Below are 17,743 nucleotides of genomic sequence, written 5' to 3'. Positions count from 1 at the left end.
ATGTTTTTCAACAGTTACAATACAGAATAAATGGCAAGTGATGACAACACTAGAATACCAAAAAACAAACATTTAAAGACAACGTGCAGATTCTGAAGATGCCTCCCATGTCGCTAAGAAGAAATACTCGGAGAAGTGAACAATTTCTCCTTTTAAGGAAATAAAAGATGAAACTAATAAAATCAAAAACAGAACAGAGCATGCAGAGAGCAGAGGCTGTGACTCAAGATGTGGAAGAATGCATGAGGAGATGCTAACAATACAAGACTAAATGGTCAAGACCGCTTGCCTAGAAGGTAAAACATCAAGATCTCTGGAGTTGCAGAAGCGTATGAAAGTAATAATATGGCAACTTGAAATCATCTCAGTGCAGCCACCAAGATTTCTTTACCTGTTTCTGATGCTGCCAGTTGAAGCTCCAATAAAAAAATAAAAACTGCTGCTGTCAGCAAATGACTCAGTAAATGATGCCAAAGGTTTTACTCAATTAAATCTATACAAGCAGCGTGCACAATAAACATGAGCTCTGCGCAGAAGTTCTCGTCCGATGTAAGGTGGCCTTGAGGTAAACAATTAAAAAACTAGTCAAAATGTCAGACACAGGCTCTTCACATCTCATGGTTGTTCAATGTGAGAATGTATAACATTAATATTACATATATATATATAAATATATATAAATATATATATTACTGACAATCTAACTTGCATTTCAAATGTCTTTATTTACTATTCACCTTTTGAAATTTTCACAACAATTCAAATACTCAAAAATTCTCACTGACCCCTAGAAAACATATACGGTACAGTGCTGTGTACAGTGCTTTTGCCCATCACTTGATTTCTTCTATTTTTACCAATTTGTCACATTCAGATGTTTCATATCATCTGACTAATTTCAATATAAAATAAAAACCGCATGAAACAAACAAAATGCAGCTTTTAAATGATCATTCAATTTACTGAAGATAAAGATTTATTCATAACCTGTATCGCCCATGTGAAAAAGTAATTGCTAACCTAACCCTACTAACCGGTGGCGCCACCCTTGGCAGTAAAAACTGCAACCATATCTTTGCAATAACTTGCAATGAGTGGAGGAATTTTGGTCGACTTTTGGTAGTAAGGTTTTAAGGGGACAACACATGAACACACAGAGTGTGGAAAAGATTAACATAATTGATTTAATTTGGCTGCACTGGAAGGTTTCCACAGCATCTCAATTAGAGATGCACCAATGCCCCTTTTTCCCTCTGATACCTGAACCTTTAGTATTGGACAATACCAAGTACTGATATCAATACTAACTGTATCTAACCTAGCTCATGTCGACACAGACACACTGACGGAAGCGCACCACAGGCGGGGATAGTGGACGCATAGGCCTGACTAGCAGGCCGCTATGCCAAAGTAATAAATTGAGAGTAAAGACAGAGAGTCTGGAGGTTCCTTCAGCTCTCTCAGTAACATTAACTTAGATTGTAACTGGCCACACAGCAGCAGACAAGTGTTTGCTAAAAGAAGCAGCTCAGCCGTTCAGGTAAGCTGCTCCGTTTCTGCCAGTTTTTTACTGCTGCATGTCAGGCCACAACACCGACATGTTAAGCTCTGTCTCTGCGTCATACATTACGGTATCCCCATCACCAAAGCTGATACTGCATTTAAGCGCAACACTAATCTCAATGGGATTCAAGTCAGGACTTTGACTCTGCCACTCCAAAACCTTAATTCTGTTTCTTTTGGGCTATTCAGCAGGATGATGATCTGAAGCACACAATCAAGTCCACCTCTGAATGGCTCAAAAGAAACAGGTACAATTTCTGATAGACAGCAAAACTCATGGTTCCATGAGCTCCATGGTAAAAAAAAAAGGTCAAACCCAAGGTCAGAATTCAAAACACTTCAATAACAGTCAGAAAAGGGAGGAACGTGTTTTGACCTACTTGAAGCAGTGTTATTATGTGCCCAGATAAGACCATTAGTATGCTCCTGCAACCGAAATTACAAGGCTAAATGGAAAGGACATTGAGCGCTTATAAACCATTCTCACATTTCCGTGTTCGTTAATGCGGAAGAATAAATAGTAGCATTAAACGGCTTCCAGTTGTGCTGTAAACAATGGCTAATACCACCTCTAATCAGTGCAGTGCTGCTTTCCTAAATACACAGATAATTCAACTGAAGAGCCTCACCTGAGTTTCCACTTGATCAAGTTTAAAATGTTTGACTTCAGTTGAAAAGTTCTGCTAGTCATGAGTCACTTTTAGCAAGATAATGGATCAAAAAAGGAGGTAAAACTCAACTGGAGGGTGAATGTGGGCTGTGCAGGAGGACATATTTACCTCACATCGCTGATTAAAACTGCTCAGCTCCAAGATAAATATTTATTCACTGGCATATTTACAATCCTGGTCAACACACAGGTTTCTTAAAAACCTTAAGAAATAGAAGTAGCTTGGTGATTCGTTTACTGTACTGTAGATATACAGTGCACTTGCTAATGTTTACATGGACTAAGAAGGAAAAATTTAACCTGGTGGATGTTTTCTCCTCCAAAATAAAGTACAATAATTAAAAATCTGTTTAAGAATGTGTGATGTGGTTCTGAACATAGAGATCTGCTGTGCTCCTGTTCCGCCATCTGAACACAGCTGCTGTGACACAGAGATGCGCTTTCAAACGTAGAACGTGTGGCACGCCTCGGCATTCTCGGTTTACTGGGTTGGCCATGAGCTCCACAGCGGCAGACGGGCAGGCTTATACAAAGTTCAAATGTTTAAGTTCGCAAGACACTAAAGTCGAACTAGCCTTCACATCCATGTTGGAGGAACTATCAGAGATGCCAACTGCTCTTCTATTAACCGCACTGAGGCCAAAAGAAAATTTTTGAGGGCAGCTAAAAATACGCAACCCTCCACTGCTGCTCAAAACTGTGCAGGCGGATGTTCGATAATGCTGCAATTTACAGCAAGATGTGATGATGCAGTGACTGAGAGAAGGGCCTATTAACAAAACTACAATGCAAACAGTGTCAGCTGGTAGAGAAATGAAATCACATCTTGTAGGCAAACACAACTGTAAGTTTAGCCATGAAAATAATGGAATGACTGTTTTTATGCAGAGAAATTACAAGACTTCATGGCAATGAAAGAATGTCTTCATGAAGATAATATATAGATTTAGATAGACATTTTCATATTAGACAAACTAGATATTACTCTGAATATGAAGATGACAACTACCAAAGTGTAGGTGAACAGTCATATAAAGACGGATTTGTACAAGATTCAAAGTCAAAAAGAAAACAAGTACTTCGATTTTTATTGGGGTCTCTCACTTTTCACCTAATCTGTGCCATTTCTCCTTATAATACATAAAAATGGTGAGGAATAGGCCATATGTTGCAGAGTAAACTAGCCTCTTAAAATTGGAGAGAATAATATGCTGGAAAAACATATTTATTACCTCAAAAGCAGTAAAGTTCCATTCTGTAGGGTGTAAAGGACAACATGGCTGCAGAAGAGCCAACCAAACATCACCACGTATTCTAGGAATGCAGAACTATTCATAGCTTCTGGGTTCAGATGCATGTGGTGACAAAAGCATGTCTTAGTTATTTATTTAAATTCCCAGGCCAACATTCCTTGGCCACACCACCACCACCCCTTTACCAAGGGACATATTACTGTTTCTTTTTCACTTTGTTATTAAAGTCATAGCTCATCATTTATTAACGATCATACAGATATAAGGTGATATGGCAGCACAACCACCCAACACCCCTCCAAACAACACCACCCCCCCACCCCCGATTTGAGCAAAAAAAAAAAAAACACACAAAAAAGAAGAAGTAAAGAGAGAGGATGAAATAACAACAATAATAAGAAGCATAAGAAGAATGATAACAATAACACTTAACAATGGACAAACTGGACATACAGGTCAGACAAACGCAAAAACTTAACAAAACAAAAGCATGTCTTAAACACAAAACCTCTTAGGTTTGATTCATTATAGCTAATATATGTTGTTTTTGAAGCATGGATTTTTTTTTTCTGGCAGCCAGTAAAAAAGCACTGACAACAAAGTGCAACCAACCTAAACCATCCACTCTTGAAAATTAAGATTCACTTGATTTCTTTAGGGAAAACAACATGCTTTTCTTGAAATCTAGAAAAGTTCATATCCAGTAAATCATGGAACCAAATTAACTGGATATCAAGTCTAACGGGTTTTTATTGTCATTCCTCAAAATAGCTTATATACATTGGAACGAAATGCCATTCCTCACACCCCATCTTGTGACACTCCACAGTAGTACATTACCCAGGACTAAATAATGTGCAGATTGGCAACAGCATGAAATAAGTGCAGAATATACAATAAATACACCAGAGAATTAATATAGAGGATAATAAGAACACAATACAATAAACTACTAAAACAATAAATATACAGTACAAATCCACGACACAGAGACAGGACAGCAAAACAATATATATGAATTGAGGTCCATCAGCAGCATGTGTGTCATCTATTATATACGTATCATCTATTAAAGCCTTTCCAACAATGTAATAGAATGTTTAGAAACGTGGAAAACCACTATGCTGGTATGTACAAAGTAAAAGTGTGTAAAAACTAATACTAACTGAACACCAGTTTGGTGAAAAGGTACAAATTATCTGTATATAAAAGTTATAACAGTTGTCAAGCAGCTCATTGGTTGAAAAGTGTTCTACCTGGGTTTTTTCACCATACCTGCATCATTCCACCTACTACTGATTAGTAAGTCCTCCTACTTCTGGTTGCTAAGTAGCAAAAACAGTCACTTTACGCAGCTGTTAACTGTACTTAAATACAAACACAGAAAACCAAATATATTTAAAAAGAAGTGTTTGTATCCTGTACAGTAGGTCAAAATTCTGAACTTGTCACTGTCCTTACCATGACTTTTTGGCTGGCAGGTGTGATAATTTAACAGCAATAAGCAAATTCTGGCAGGACTACTACGGATGGAAAAAAGTGCCAACGCTGGCATCTTATGCTTCAACAGGGCTGGGTGATATGGCCAAAAATATTATCACAATAAAAAATTTAATATCAGTCAATATCGATACATATTATGATAAATGTCAAATCATTATTTCTTTCAAGTTTGAAGGCTGATTTTTGCTCCTGAGTGGTTAACTGTCGTTTAAAAACTTAATCCTTTATGGTCACATCTCAACAAACACTCGTGAAACAGTGGAACATTTCACAAATCTGTCAGGGGACAGTGGGAGAAAGTTTCAGGTCAGCTGTTTTTACCAGCTGGAAAAGCATGGCTGCCATTTATATTAATAAATATAAAGTATTAATATTAATAACAATAATTTAAAAAAGAAAACAAATCATTGTTAGCTGTTTGGAGATGTGTGATAAACTGTTTAGTTTCTCAACGGCATCGGCTTAACACAAACATCGAACGATAGCTGGCTCGGTAGGTCTTACTGCCATCACTCCGGGTGAACCGCAATATATCTGACACTAACTGTGTAAAAGCATTAATGAAATCAGTGCTTTTTTGTCTTGATCTACAATAACATCAACATGCTGTGAGTGTCAGAGCACCGCTTCAAGCTTGCCAGCTGCTAAAAACAGCTAGCCTAGAAACCTAGCGTTCTCCCACTCTCCAATGAACATACATTACTTTCATTTAAGTCTGTAAGTAGTAACTAACATGAATAGCCAGACATTAACAGAATACAATTCAGTAAAGAAGATAGGCTGCGAGAAGCTCTACAGATTTCCTGGATCAAAGCAACATTCAGAAAAATCTGGCACACATTAAAAAATTTGTGCTGAACCTCATATTAAAACCATTTTATGGCTTGACCGGTGATGCAAGAGGTACTGCTTCATGTGGCAGAAGAAGCTGCTAATATTAAAGCACCTTCGATATAATATTCAGGGCTTCTTTGCTTTACTTTTTTCTTAATTTTGCAGAACTGTTGTACAAAAGCGAAAGAACACTTGAGGTAGAAAATCTCATGACTGACAGGATCTACAGCACTCGACTGCAGCTTGTGCCTGTGACCGAATCACAGCTGTGATGATGTGATTCGTGATCATGCACTCCCTCTCCTTTTCTATTCCTTATATATCAAATACTTTCATTGAGCTGTACTGAGAGCTCAGTGTTCTTAATCCTGTTTATTTAGCCTTTGGAGGATGCAGACACAATTTGTAATAAACATGTAAAAGGCAATGATTTCTGCAGTAGCCAAAAACAGTTGGAGAGCAGATCTCTATCCTGTACCCCTGCAGTGGAAGGATCTGTCCTCCTTCTCTCTAGCACACACACGCCCGTCACTGCCCTCAGCCCTGTCCAGAGTCATACTAATAGTCCACTGCTAAAATGTTTTTGCCAGCCTGCTTTGGTGGTCCAAATGATAGGACAAACACACACACACACACACACACACACACACACACACACACACACACACACACACACACACACACACACACACACACACACACCTGCTGAGCAGACAGGTGTGATAAACACTGCGAGTTCCTCACACCTGTGAGAGCACACTTTCTTCCTGCTGAATAGCCCAAGAAAAATTAATGAAGTGAGACAGCGCCTTTAAATCTCTAGCACAGGATGATTAGAAGGAACAGTTAAGAATTTCTCCAAGGAAAACTATATACACTTTCAGGCTCTCTGCTTTACTATAGAGCAGAACAGCCTGGCAGCTGTTAAGGTACAACCTGGACACCTTGGCTAAAAAACAAAACAAAAGTCCACCTGATCCAGCACTGTGCAGTCAGATGTGATTCTGGCGATATGGCCAAAAATGTTATCATGATAAAACACATCAGTCAACATTTCACATCAGTTGATATTGATACATATCGCAACAAATGTCAAATCTTTTTTTTTTCAAGTTTGAAGGCTGATTTCACTCTTGAGTGGTCAGTTGAGTTTTAAACGATCCTTTATGGTCAGAACATGACAAACACTCCAAACACTGGAACAATTGACAAAATTGTCGTGGGAGAAAGTTTTGGGTCAGCTGTTTTAACCAGCTGGAAAAGCATGGCCGCAATTTTTGGAATATTCATATTTCATAAGAAAGAAAACTTATTTTATGGTTTATGTGTCTGGTGTCGAGCGCCAGGCTATCTGGTTACAAGTTTCTCAACATTGTCAATTTAATATGAACAGCAAACATTAGCTGGCTTGGTACGTCAATGATGGATCAGACCTCATCACTCCTACCACATCCATGTCAGAGCATATCACAGTATTCACAAAGTGGTTGGTAAATGTAGTGGGTAACACCTCTGCCTTCTACACTCGGGCAAGGACCCTCCAAAATACCACAGGAGTTGCTGGGCAAGACTCCTAAACACTACCTTTGCTTACCTGCGTAAAAAATGGTCAAACTGGAAGTCGCTCTGGATAAGAGCATCTGTCAAATGTCAAACACCAGCTAGCAGACATTTGGATTCCTCTATTCTAACATAGTAGTTAGGGGTGAACTTCATTATATCTGACGCTCGCTGTGGAAAAGCATTAACTACAGTGTGAATCTTTCACACCAGACACCAGAGTCCTCCTTTTAGGTACGTTTAAACTGAAATTGATGCTTTTTTGTTTTGTTTTATCTACAGTAACATCAGTTTAGCCATGTTGTTTGAGTGACAGAGCGCTGCTTCATGTTAGCCAGCTGCTAAACACAGCTAGCCTGGAAAGATAGTATTCTGCCACTCTTCAGTGCCACACAGACATACAGCATCCTCAGTTTACTTTTTTTTTTAAGTCAGGGCTGTAACTAACATGAACCTGCTTATTTCTTTCACTTTTCTTGCTTGGGAATGCACTAATACTAAAATATGACTGACTGAGCGCTGTAACAGCGCTTTAATAACGCTGCTAAAGCTTGTTAGGATGTAAGGAAAGAGGTGAGTTTACTGTAGGACAGCACAGTACTCCACGTTTCAAACTCATTTTACTCAACACCCCCTGCCTCTCTAATCATGATGAAAAATTCAGAAGTACGCCATCTAGTGGCAACAACAGAGTAGTGTCACTTTCCAAGCAGTACAAAATGCCACCATAGCTGTTGTTAAACATAGAAGTATGAGAAAGGTCTATTATATTGAACATTTTTTTGAAAATGTCCTATATTTCTATTGAGGAAAGTTCTATTGCTATAATTATAGTTATTGGTTTATCGCCCAGCCCTACATCCAGTCAACACATCTTTTTATAATCCAGATTGAAGCCAACAGCCAGTCATTCAACCAGTGTCTGTGGCATTAAGATGCCTAGAAGGATTCCCACTGCAGAGTGCTTTGTGCTGCAGCTGTAAATAGGTTACATTCAGGGACCTGTACAGAAAGTACCTCTCAGCACCTAATGCACTACACCAGAAAGTTTTAGAAAGTTTGTGTTCACAGAGTGGTGAGGCTACTCATTTGGATGGTCACCTAAGGACAAGTTGTAGCCCACTGTGAAAACAATTTACTGTTCGTTTATAGTAAATTTACAGTATTCCACTTCAATGTTAACATGAGTTTGTCTGCAGTCAATGCTTAACATCACTAGTTTTAACTAATTTAACTCTTTAACTAGTTTTAAAAATCTCATGCACCACTTTTTTGGATTAAGGTTTATTGTTTTCATCAATGCTACGGCAGCCCCCGCGACCCAGAGGGATAAGCGGCTTAGAAGGTGTGTGTGTGCACATGTGTGTTTTCATCGATGTTGTCACTGTCAACTGCTGTTCCGGTAATTCTTCTACAGTTACTTAGTTTTCTGTAAAAGATGTCATGGAATACAATTATGTTTTAAACAGGATGGTTTGGTTTAGCCAATGACAAATGAACTTGACTTCGCTGCTCTAAAGCAAAATTATGCTGTATCAGTCTTGTAGGGCCACAGCACTGTGCTTTCTCTGATATAAAAACACACTCATCAGCTAATTAACAGGCTTAATGAGTTGGATTAGGTGTGTTATTGGAGAAGCATGCATACCCATAATGCACTGCCTTAACAGCGCATCAGCCGATTTAACTCAAAGGACTAAACTGGGCAAATCTTGTAAGATTATCTTGCAATCGCTTTAAGTTTATGTTTAAAGGAATTGAGATATTCTGCTAGCTAGAAATCATTCCAGGAATGTGATGGGAAATATAGTACAACATATTTTAAAAGCCTGTATGATAAACTTGAGTGAGGTATTGAACATCCAGAAAGCTTTGGGAAAAAAAACAGAAATATGCTAAAACACTACTCAAAAACAGTTCCCTGATCAGACAACTGCCTGAGTGTGATGGTGACAGAATCGCAGACGAACGTGGATAAAAGACAAGTGTGATTTAATGAAAAGCAAATCACCATTTGTCAAAAACAACAACATAGTCAAAGTCCAGGCCAAGGTCAAAAAACACAGATCCAAAACACAAGCAAAGGTACAAAGAGGGCAAGACAAAAGTTGAGAAGTCAGCAAATGAATTCAAAGGTCAAAACACACAGGGCCAACAGCACAATGGGAAAACACCCAGTAAGTCTCAGAGAAACAACACTTCGCAAAGATATTGTCTAAAGTCCAGGCTTTTATAGTCTAACCTAAGAGCCTCACGATACCAACACAGGTGGATAGTATTAGTAATCAGGAGACTGAGATCTCTGATAGGAGCGTGGTGGAGAGTAGGAAGTCACGTGAGATTCCAGAGGATTCTGGGAGATGGAGTTCATCTCCTCTATGGGAGTTTCCAAATGCGTGACCCTGAGAACATCTGGGCATGGCCTAATATCCAAATGAGCCCACTTGACTGACGTCCACCTCTCCAATACTCCCAGCCTACATCAACACACCTGCTGAACTCAGCATAACATAATATTAGACCTGGCTGTTTTTCCTTACAACACCATACCGGATCCTTAAGTATCGACCAACACAGAGCACCATTACTAACTTTATTTAACCTAAAATGCTTATTAGCCCTGGCAGTCATCCAATTCCACTTTTTGAATGTTTTATTTTGGTAAAAGTGGGCACACTAGCCCAGCTAGCAGGCTGCTATGCTATTGGACGTAACTACTCAAAAAACCATTCAGGTATCATTAAAGGACTACTGTTTGATTGTTCTGGACTCTATGTACGTTGTGTTGTCTGGCTTATTTGTGTTATACTGCTGAAACGAAAACCTTAGAAAGAACTATACTGGTATATCATCCATTACCGTTGCCATGAAATACTGGCATCACAGATTTTCCCATTAGTATTTCTACTGCTGCTTGTTGACCCACTCTGCTGACATGTTAAGTTACATCTGCGTGCATGCCAAAGACTGCTGTGTTATCGGTGTCGTTCTCGCTAATACCAATACCAAGTTGCATTTTAGAAATGCTATCAAATTCTATCAATGCCAGGGTTTGTATTTAATATTTCAGACAATGTGCTGAACTAAATTTATAACCCCATTTCCAAAAAGGTTGGGACACTGCAGAATGTAAATAAAAACAAAATGCAATGATGTGCAAATCATTTAAACCCTGTATTTCATTGAAAAGAAACAAAGACACAAAGACAACAAATCAAATGTTGAAAGCGAGAAATTTTAATTGTTTTTTGAAAAATATATGCCCTTTTGAATTTGATGCCAACAAAAAAAGAGGTGATGAAACACAGGTGGTAATCATGGCCCGTGACAACTTTTTTGGAACATGTTGGCATCAAATTCAAAATGGGCACATATTTTTCAAAAAACAAAATTTCTCAGTTTCAACGTTTGATATGTTGCCTTTGTAGCATTTTCCTTTAAAAATATGGCTTAAATGATCTGCACATCACTGCGTTCCATTTTTATTTACATTCTGCACAGTGTCCCAACATTTTTGGAAATGGGTTGTAATTAAACATGATTAACTATGCTCTCTTTGTAATTAACATGCAGTTAGGAAGTGTTCTAATATATTGACTATATCCACAAAAAAGCATGTTGTGACATCTCTCTGGCATCCTGTTTTTGATATTCTGCAGCAACATGATGTCCGTATTTCAGCCTTATTTCATTCTTTAAAGAATCATTTAAAGAACTATATTTGTGTTTTTGTTTGAATTCCTCTGGCAAGCGATTTGTAGCAGTTCAGTCTTGTCGTTGTATAGGGCAGCACGCAATGCACATTTCCCACAATAGTATGATCACTGCTTAGGACGCTAAGTCAGTGGAGGTGACCAAATAAGTCCCTAATAAAGCTTCTTGTGGCTTCTTGCCAAATAATAATTTCCAACTAAAGTCCAGGACTGCCTTCATACCTTCAGAGTTTCCAAACTCTGCCTGGACCTTAGTAATTGAGGGCACAGTCAGAACAGAGGTATTAAAAAGACTGAGCAGTCTGTGTTCCTGCTCTGCTGTACTGGAAATAAGGTGGCCACAGGAATGCCCCATGGGCTGGATAGCAAGTTTAACTCTTCTGACATCTTTTTACCAGATTATTCTCCAAAGGCACATCTGAACAGTCTGCTTCAGTGGTGTTTCTGCATAGCCTACCTTTTTCAAATAGAGTTGGCCTTTTCAGATGCAATTTACAGCAGGGAGCTCTACTCTAAAGCATTGCACTTCATTGTTTATCTGCTCCATCATGGTTGATTCATTTCATGAGCTGGATTATGAGGCACTTCTTGAAAGAAATTAGGTCTGCTAGAGCAGGAAAATATTAAAACAAGCAGTGCGGTGACCCACCAGGTAGGGGTGGGTCATGTGATGATTATATGATATATCCTCTTCACAAGCTTAACAGAGCATATTGTGGACATTGCTAACCTACTAAATGCTTAATTAAGAAGAGCTTTAGGAGAGGCTCCCGTGGTGCAGCTGTCCCAAGCTGGTGCAGCTGTTTCACTCTACTGTCAAAAAATAAATGTAAGAAAAATTATATGTTATGACAAACTGTGTATTATAAACATTCTCTGAAGTATCAGCAATCATATTTTTGCCTTATCAACCACCCCACTGTCAGATCCCTACATAGATGGAGTGAGGAGGGCGAATGAGAGGGATAAAAATAATGTTACATTGCTGTTGATTTGCAGTGTCTTGAAATGATGGACACTGTGCATTTGGGAATGAACCCAGTGTACCAACCCATTTCTAAAAAAAAAAAAAATGTGACTGTGAAAAATGTAAATAAAAACAAAATGCAATGATTTAAACCCATCCATCCATTTTCTAAGCATTGCTGGAGCCTATCACAGCGGTCATCGGGCAGAAGGCAGGATACACCCTGGACAGGCCGCCAGTCCATCGCAGGGCAGACAAGACAGACACAGACAGGTCACTCACACACTCAGACCTAGGGGCAATTTAGCATGTCCAATTGACCTGACTGCATGTCTTTGGACTGTGGGAGGAAACCGACGCAGACACAGGGAGAACATGCAAACTCCACACAGAGAGGACCCCGGTCACCCGGCCGGGGAATCAAACCCCGGCCCTCCTCGCTGTAAAGCGACAGTGCTACCCACTGCGCCACTGTGCTGGCATGATTTAAACCCATTTCAAAATGTTTTATTGTTTTTTTTTAATATATGCCCATTTTTAATTTGATGCCAACAACATGTTCTAAAAAAGTTGAGGCAGGAGCAACAAATGGCTGGTAAAGTTGTGTAATGCATAAAAAAAACATCTGGTGGTTAATTGCCAACAGCCCAGTAACATGATTGGGTATAAAAAGAATATCCTTTCAGAAGTAAAGATAAGGAGAAGACTTGATTTCTCAACATAAAATGGCAAAGAACTTTTGTTTTTCATCACATCAGCACATAATACCATTAAAAGATTCTGGAGAAACCTCTGCATGCAAGTTACAAGGCCAAAAAACAGTATTTGATGGCCTTGATCGTTCAGCCTTCTGATCGCACTGCATTAAAAACAAACGATTCTGTAGTGGAAATCACTGACTGGGTTCAAAAAACTTTGTAGATAAAAACAGTTCAGAGCTGCATCCACAAATGCTAATTAAAACTCTTAAACGCAAAGAGGTGTATCATGTATAATCATGTATAAACAGGATCCAGAAATGCTGCCACCTTCTCTGGGCTCAAGCTTGCTTAAAATAGACTTTAAGTGAAGAAGTGTCCTATGTTCCAACAAATCAACATTTGAAGTGATGGTATAGGGGTGCATTAGTGCACATGGCATGGGTGCACATCTGTGAAGGCACCATCAATGCTGAACATATACAAGTTTTGGCAACATATGCTGCCAACCAGACAACGTCTTTTTCAGGGAAGGTCTTGTTTATTTCAGCAAGACAATGTCAAACCACACAGCATGGCTCTGTACTAAAAGAGACCAGGCACTAAACTGGCCTGCCTGCAGTCCAGACCTGTCACCACTGAAAACATTCGGCACATTATAGTACAAAAAATACGACAAAGGAGACCCTGAACTATTGAGCAGCTGAAATCCTTTGTTAAGGAAAAATGGGAAAACATTTCACTTTCAAAACTACAGCAATGTCTACTCAGCTCCCAAACAGAGATGGAAATACTTACAGAGTGTAGTTACAAGAAGAGGTGATGAAACACAGTGGTAAACATGCCCCCATCCCAACTTTTGGAATGTGTTGTTGCCATCAAAAAAAAAAAAAAAAAAAATTCTCAGTGTCAACATCTGATATGTTGTTTCTTTACTATTTTCAATTAAATATAGTGTTTAAATGATTTACAGATGACTGAATTTTATTTTATTTTTATTTACATTTTGCACAGCGTTTCAACTTTTTTGTAAATGGGGTTGCACATGTCAAAATGTGTACCTTCAAAATGAATACGCAAAGGTCTGCAGGTCTGCTTATTTCATTATGTCACCATCAGCAAACCTCACTGCAGTAGTGAAAACCAAACAGCGGACAGTTTCAGATGATAGGTCCTCTGGCCTCAAGGCTCCGGTCTCCACCACCCACTCTGTGTTCCTAGAAAGCAAGCTGCTATTGGGCATAGGTGATTTATTTACAACCAGTATTAAAAGTAGCTACTTAAGCTGATATATAAAGTTCTCAGAAACCTGTGACCTTGTAGTAAGTTCTTATTGTTATGTAACAAACTTGGCTGTTTGATCAAAAGCACAGTGCATGCTGGGAAAGAGACAGACCATTAAATATCTGCAGATTTCATATCAGTAATCGGTGAGCTCCACTCCAAAATCAAAATGATCATATCTGCTGGAAATATCAGATCAGTCGGCCATTAATTCACTTTTATTGCCATCATTGCTAATTTAGAATATTCCAGCAAAATCAATCATACTGCACACCAAGTGAACTGGTGCAGTGTGCTAAATGCAGTGTAACTCAAAAGAACACAGCAAAAGATGAATCAAACATTCACTTGTAAAGAAACCACTAAACATGATAATAAAAAGGCATTATGTGTGGCTACATAACATTATAGGCATCATATTTACAGCACCAACTCTCTATCTGCAAAGCTTATGAGAAGGCTTGCTCAAGGCAGTGTAGGCACCTGATTTCTCTGGTGGTGCAGCTCCCCTCAACAACTTACTGCACCAAAACCCTGCAACCTGCGCCTACCTTCCATTCCATAGACTTGGCCCTGCGCCCAGAGGCTGAGCAAAATCCATCCACACATCCCAGCTCAAGCACCAACTTCCCTTTCAGCAAATGACACTGAGAATGTCATGGAGCCTCTGTGCTCTGCCCAAATGATGAACAGCAAATAATGCCATCTTTATGGCATTACGAAAGGAGTTTGTAGCATGAAAGCTACGACTCTGTGGCATAAAGGCAGCATTTGTAGGTAACAGATGGCCATTGCAGCAGGTAGGAGTGAAGACGCATAGATGTAGATAAACGCCAATTCATGTGTAGATTTCCAAATAACTGTGGGACTGTCTCTGAATCTTGCATGCTGAAATATACATTTAAGAAACTGAGATATGCATTAATAATATGCACAGGGGGCATAGCTGGGCAAAAATAACTGCCGGTGCATTATGATATGCAGATCTGTCTCTCAATGTTGCATCAATGACGAACTGATCAGACTAGGAGAAGGGATAACGACTTAGAGGGATGCTGCTCAACAACATTGGTTCTTAATGCAAAATACACACACATGTATGCACACAAAAGCTCAGTCCTTCAGTCTTACGCTCCAGCAGACGGAGGAGGAGGAGAAAGGGGAGGAGGAGGATGGAGGGAGGGAGGGAGGGAGGTAAGAAAAGCGAGGGAAAAAGGGACAACAGACCTAGTCATGGTGCTCCACTACCCACCTCTGTCCTCGGCCAATGCCTGATGCAGCGTTCCCCACTCGGCTGGGATGGAGGAGAGTGGGCCGGGTGCAGCAGCCAGATTTCCGCTGTCGAGCGATGGTGAGAGAAAGATGGGGGAGAAGTAAGGGGGGGGTGAGAGAAGAACGGCAAACGGGTTTAGTCTTTCCGCGCCGTGCTCCGCTGTCAATGTGTGTGCCTGTATGCCTGAGTGGATAAGCGTGTGTCTGTGCATGAGAGAGAGAGAGAGAGAGAGAGAGAGAGAGAGAGAGAGAGAGAGAGAGAGAGAGAGAGAGAGAGAGAGAGAGAGGGAGAGAGAGGGAGGGAGGGTGAAGGAGAGTGGGAGATGGAGAGAAAGACAAGAATGCTATAGCGAGAAAAAGACAGGGGGAGTGAAAGAGAGAGAGAGAGAGAGAGAGAGAGAGAGAGAGAGAATGTGGTGAGTGAGCGAGTCTCAAGAGTATGTGTCACTGAATAGAGCACGGAGCAGATGCATTAAAGCTCCCTCCCCTTCACATCACGCAAACACGCACACCTCTCTGCACAGTCAGCGTGAGAGAGTAAGCATATGGAGAAGCCGTGGGTGCAAGACACCGAGAGGGAGGAGACAGAAGCTGCTGTATACTGAAGGCTTGCTTTTGAAAACCTACTGCAGACGGTGACCGCACTGAAAAGAATCCGAATTTGTTCAGATGCAATTGCTAGTCTGTGGCCACACAGCAGCAAAACTAATGCCATTTACCCTGCACTATCCACAAATGTGGAGACACTGCAATGTCAAGGCCCTGCTACTGCACCTGAGACAACACCTGGACTTTGCTGATTTGCTTTACTTTAATAAAGCTGACCTATAGATTTGAATAGAGCATGCAGTTATTTTACTGCCAACGCAAATAATCTCGCCCCTAACGAAGCAGCAAAGAGAAAGATTCAAGATAAACTTTGATAATTCAGAGACCGGCTTATTGCATTTAGCACTCAGCTGCTTTCGTGATGTGTGTAACCTGCAATGAGAAACTGTCAAACACTAAAAACTCGCAAAGCTGAACTCAGTTTCTCATTCTCATTTGTCCGAATTTTCCCGTTCCACCTTAAACAGTGCTGCAGTTACATTTAACAAGAAATTATTCCACTTTTGAGTAAAAGTTTCCTTCCAGAGATGTGAGAAAAGCAACTATAACTGAGCTAAAGCTTAAAAGCAGAGCAAGGTAAGTTTTCATTTCCATTTTTTAGTTTATACTAGTACATTAGTATTTATTAAGAGATATTTTCAGCCAAGATGATAAAATGTTACTTCAATAAAATTGACAAAATGCTATGGCTCCCAAGGTGGACAGATTTTTGTTGAAAGGACAAAGTGGCTCTTCTTAACATTTGGTTTGCCGAAACCTGGAATAGAGGTTCAAATTTCAAGAATTAGTAAAACTGCTAAGAAGCCCTTGCTCACTGATAATAATCAGCCTGTCCTATAGGGGAGACCAATCAAAAAGATCTCCTCCACAGCTTTACAGTTTCTCCTAGACAACAATAGGAAGAACAGAAGGAAGAATACAGGCCAATTCGGTTTATGTCTCCTGCTGCTGAGCACAAGACTCCAGTAACCTCACGATTTTTCTTTCTAAATCAACAAGACTGATGAATTAGTTTGACGGTCAGTGTCCTCAAACAAACATACGGTCAATGTGTTGCTATTTATGTGTAAGAACTTTAAAAGCATGACAGAACTAATATTTACAATATTCCATTTGCAAATTGGGTTTTGAGGTGCACTACATTACTTTACTCATCTGGCACTACTAAAGTATTTCCATACAGGATACATGATTATAGTAAAAAAGGAATTTGAGCTTGATGTTTATCGCCACTTTCACTACAGTCTGAATATTTTAATAAACCTTCCTTTCCAATCAACTTTCCCCTATTTTAATGAGATCTCTGAACTGCACTGCAAAACAATGGTATCTTGTCAAATGAAATTATCTTAAATACACTCTATACATCTAATATTTCTCCTGTTGCGATTGTTGCAATCTTATTTTAAGACTATTTAACTTATTTCTAGACATTTTACTTGTAATTTTATCAAGTAAAATTCTCTCACTATACTGGCAGAAATGTGCTTAAAACCAGCTAAATTACCTGTCAATGTAGTGATCAGAATTTTACTTAATACAATCACCTGAAACAAAATTTCTGGAAATAAGCTAAATAATCCTATAATAAGTGCGGAACCATCTCAAAACAAGAAATGTTAGATATATTGACTAGATTTAAGATAATTTTACTTGACAAGATATAATTTTTTGCAGAGTAGTCGCCATAAGGATTGGCATGCTCTACAGTCAGCTCTGTAAATATATTTAGTGAGTCCTACAGATTAGCAATAATCAAGGAAAGGTAAGAAAGGAAGATTCATTTTACTATTCAGAACCAGCTCAGACCAACTAAC

General features: G+C 39.4%; 1 protein-coding gene across 3 annotated transcripts in view; it reads right to left on the bottom strand.

Annotated features, from left to right (window-relative positions):
• The window catches only part of kcnab2a (potassium voltage-gated channel, shaker-related subfamily, beta member 2 a), a 137,607-nt gene that overhangs the window by 105,564 nt on the left and 14,300 nt on the right, over nucleotides 1-17,743 (bottom strand). Inside the window, exon 1 of one of the 3 annotated variants that reach the window (XM_017704905.2) lies at nucleotides 15,273-15,689. The exons of 1 other annotated variant lie outside the window; for it this stretch is intronic. The gene's annotated coding sequence lies outside the window, so the exon portion shown is untranslated. Of the gene's footprint in view, nucleotides 1-15,272; nucleotides 15,690-17,743 lie in introns of those variants that run through there. One more of the 3 variants, XM_017704904.2, reaches the window with a different exon arrangement.

The sequence above is a fragment of the Pygocentrus nattereri genome, chromosome 21 (genome assembly GCF_015220715.1).
Source record: "Pygocentrus nattereri isolate fPygNat1 chromosome 21, fPygNat1.pri, whole genome shotgun sequence".
Lineage (NCBI taxonomy): Eukaryota > Metazoa > Chordata > Actinopteri > Characiformes > Serrasalmidae > Pygocentrus > Pygocentrus nattereri.
Note: the sequence above shows the minus strand (reverse complement) of the source record. Positions and strands in the feature narration are given on the sequence as shown.